Source organism: Phyllobates terribilis, unplaced genomic scaffold, assembly GCF_046119375.1.
Source record: "Phyllobates terribilis strain yellow unplaced genomic scaffold, ASM4611937v1 Scaffold_388__1_contigs__length_1821495, whole genome shotgun sequence".
Lineage (NCBI taxonomy): Eukaryota > Metazoa > Chordata > Amphibia > Anura > Dendrobatidae > Phyllobates > Phyllobates terribilis.
The window spans coordinates 1682501-1686695 of record NW_027363148.1 but is presented as its reverse complement, the minus strand read 5'-3'; positions in this window follow the sequence as shown (position 1 = coordinate 1686695).

The following is a 4195-nucleotide window of genomic DNA, read 5'->3' as shown; positions in this document are numbered from 1 at the left end:
TCCAAATGTGTGGGTAAAATATATATCCCACAGGGGGAAAATTGAAAAAAAGTTGAAAAAAAAAATTTTTTGGGACTTAGAAAATTTTCACACATGTGTCAGACTTCCAGACAGGGGAGCATGTCAGTGCGCGCATCCGATTTCAGTTCCAGAGCGATTCGCGCGATGAGTCCTTGATACTTAGTCGTTTTTGCAAAATTTTAGACTTTTTTGAAAATTTCAAAATTTTGTGAAAACTTCCACAAAATGAGGTTCTAGTATGTTAGAGGGCATCCCAGGAGGGCTCCAAAAGTGTGGGTAAAATATATATCCCACAGGGGGAAAATTGAAAAAAAGTTGAAAAAAAAAATTTTTTGGGACTTAGAAAATTTTCACACATGTGTCAGACTTCCAGACAGGGGAGCATGTCAGTGCGCGCATCCGATTTCAGTTCCAGAGCGATTCGCACGATGAGTCCTTGATACTTAGTCGTTTTTGCAAAATTTTTAACTTTTTTGAAAATTTCACTTTTTTGTGAAAACTTCCACAAAATGAGGTTCTAGTATGTTAGAGGGCATCCCAGGAGGGCTCCAAAAGTGTGGGTAAAATATATATCCCACAGGGGGGAAATTGAAAAAAAGTTGAAAAAAAAAATTTTTGGGGACTTAGAAAATTTTTCAACTTGTGTCAGACTTCCAGAGGGGAGCGTGTCAGTGCGCGCATCCGATTTCAGTTCCAGAGCGATTCCCGCGATGAGTCCTTGATACTTAGTCGTTTTTGCAAAATTTTTGACTTTTTTGAAAATTTCACAATTTTGTGAAAACTTCCACAAAATGAGGTTCTAGTATGTTAGAGGGCATCCCAGGAGGGTTCCAAATGTGTGGGTAAAATATATATCCCACAGGGGGAAAATTGAAAAAAAGTTGAAAAAAAAATTTTTTTGGGACTTAGAAAATTTTCACACATGTGTCAGACTTCCAGACAGGGGAGCATGTCAGTGCGCGCATCCGATTTCAGTTCCAGAGCGATTCGCGCGATGAGTCCTTGATACTTAGTCGTTTTTGCAAAATTTTTGACTTTTTTGAAAATTTCAAAATTTTGTGAAAACTTCCACAAAATGAGGTTCTAGTATGTTAGAGGGCATCCCAGGAGGGCTCCAAAAGTGTGGGTAAAATATATATCCCACAGGGGGAAAATTGAAAAAAAGTTGAAAAAAAAAATTTTTTGGGACTTAGAAAATTTTCACACATGTGTCAGACTTCCAGACAGGGGAGAATGTCAGTACGCGCATCCGATTTCAGTTCCAAAGCGATTTGCCCGATGAGTCCTTGATACTTAGTCGATTTTGCAAAATTTTTGACTTTTTTGAAAATTTCACAATTTTGTGAAAACTTCCACAAAATGAGGTTCTAGTATGTTAGAGGGCATCCCAGGAGGGTTCCAAATGTGTGGGTAAAATATATATCCCACAGGGGGAAAATTGAAAAAAAGTTGAAAAAAAAATTTTTTTGGGACTTAGAAAATTTTCACACATGTGTCAGACTTCCAGACAGGGGAGCATGTCAGTGCGCGCATCCGATTTCAGTTCCAGAGCGATTCGCCCGATGAGTCCTTGATACTTAGTCGTTTTTGCAAAATTTTTGACTTCTTTGAAAATTTCAAAATTTTGTGAAAACTTCCACAAAATGAGGTTCTAGTATGTTAGAGGGCATCCCAGGAGGGCTCCAAAAGTGTGGGTAAAATATATATCCCACAGGGGGAAAATTGAAAAAAAGTTGAAAAAAAAAATTTGGGGGGACTTAGAAAATTTTCACACATGTGTCAGACTTCCAGACAGGGGAGCATGTCAGTGCGCGCATCCGATTTCAGTTCCAGAGCGATTCGCGCGATGAGTCCTTGATACTTAGTCGTTTTTGCAAAATTTCTGACTTTTTTGAAAATTTCACAATTTTGTGAAAACTTCCACAAAATGAGGTTCTAGTATGTTAGAGGGCATCCCAGGAGGGTTCCAAATGTGTGGGTAAAATATATATCCCACAGGGGGAAAATTGAAAAAAAGTTGAAAAAAAAAATTTTGGGGACTTAGAAAATTTTTCAACTTGTGTCAGACTTCCAGAGAGGGGAAAATGTAAGTGAGCGCATCCGATTTCAGTTCCAGAGCGATTCGCCCGATGAGTCCTTGATACTTAGTCTTTTTCAGAAGTCACAATTTTGACTTCCGGGACCCGCAAAACGTTTGTAAATTGAGCCCGCTCCCCAGTTCCAAGCGTTTTGAGGTGTCCCCGGTTGCAGTAATGCAGCCTGCCCACTACATGTCGCAAAAGAGACAAAAAGTGAAAAAGAACCAGAATGAGGAAATTCCAGGGAGCCGAATCCGCCTGACAGTTCCAGGCGATCGGGCACTTTTTTGCATGCGTCCCTAAAGTGGGTATAGGGTGACACTCCATGCAAAGACCCAGTTTTGCACACCACCGGCAGAATATATGAGAGAGAGGTACCTCTCAGCCCCGACACATTTCGACTCATTTAAGCTGGTTTTCACCTCCGTAGGCCTGGGTACGCGTTTTGGCTATGAGTCCCTGTTCGGCTGGAGGTCTGCACCTTGGCTGAACCCAGGCTTCCGCAGCTGCGTGGGGGGACTTTTGCCGGTCGCCTATCCCAAGTCAGAGAGGTGTTCCTGGGTTGAAGTGAGCCTGGCCAGACCCCCCCCGCGGGCCCTGGTTCTCCACATGGGGGCGCCGTCAAGGCTAAAATCTGGATTTTTAGGCCGAGGAGAGGCTCCATGAGGGCGGATGCTTTTGTGGCTTCAACCCCAGTGCTGTTCCACATCCAGTACCCCCCCTGCAAGGGCGCCTGTACCCGAGTCGCGCTTCCAGGACTCGTGGGCATGTATCTCCCGATGACAGGGGTTTGCAGCCTCCGTACTTGGGCAAGTCCCTACACGCACCCCTGCTCTTCCTCCGATCGATCTGGCGCAGCGCTCCCGGGTGGGGAGGTGGCGCCGCTCGCTTGGCCCGGGCTTTGGAGCCCGCGCCGGCTTAAGGTGAGCGGTCCCCTTCCTCCTCTACACCCGGGCTTCCGACACCTATCTTTGGGCGCACACGCCGGTCTCGCCTCCTGTCTGTGGAGGTGGCCAAGCCGTGGGGAGTTTGACCCGAACCGAGCGAAGGCAGTGGTCCGACGACCCGTACGGGCGAACGGCGGGGCGCCCACCCAGCCAGGCGTGGGGGCCCGTCGTCCGAATCGCTCCCTGTGCGGGGAAGCACAGTGATCTTCTCCGAGGGCGGCCCTTTTCTTCCAGATGCGTACCCGGCCAGCGGAGGCTCGCGCTGCCCCTCATGTCCGAAAGGGCGGCCTCCGCGGCGGTGGCGACAGCGGCGGCGGTGGGTGGCCTCTCCGCGCCACTGCCGAGATTCGCAATTTCCAGTCTTTTCCCGAGCCCCTACGTCAGTGGGGAGGACGACAGAGGTGTGGAGGCAGGCGAAGGGGGTTCTCACCGTGCGGTGTGCCCCAGCCCGACCGTCGCCTTCCCCCTCGACCCTCGTCCTCCCAGGCGGCTCGGCCAGGGAGCAGGAGAGAGAGCGAGAGAGGGAGAGCGGAAACCCCAGAGCCAAGGGGTTAGATGGAGAACGGGAGAAGGAACGAGGGCCAAGAGGTAGGGAGTACGGTGAAAGGCCGACCTGGGATCCCCCTGCGCTCCCACCCTGGGCGGGGAGCAGCCCTGGGAAGAAAAGCCGCTCGGGCATCCCTTTGAGGTTACGGGTGCGAGTGGGAAGAGGGACTACGCTGGAGGGCGACGCCGACACGGCCAGGCCGACGACCACCCACGCGACCTCCGCGTCGCCGGGTTAGTGCCAGAGCCGCGGCGGACCCCGACGGCCAGCCCCCCCTCTCTCAATCCTCGTGCCTGTCCGCCGGTGGGTCGAGGACCCCCCGCGGCGGAGGCTGGTCTAAGCCAGACGGTGGCGCCGCATAGGCCCACCCCCGCACGCCATCTCCCCGAGCGACCCTGTGTGTCGTCTTGGGTGCGGTTGGTGAGACGGGGGCGGCCGTGGCATCCTCCGGAGGCCAGTCACCTCGTCCTCCCCGTGCAAGGGGTGTTTTCCAGACGCCTGCCGCTTCGGGACCACGCACCGCACAGCGAGCCGCTCCTCCCGCACATGTTCCCGGTGCTGCGAGGGCTCCGTTCCCCGGCCCCCCCAGGGAAGCCCCATGC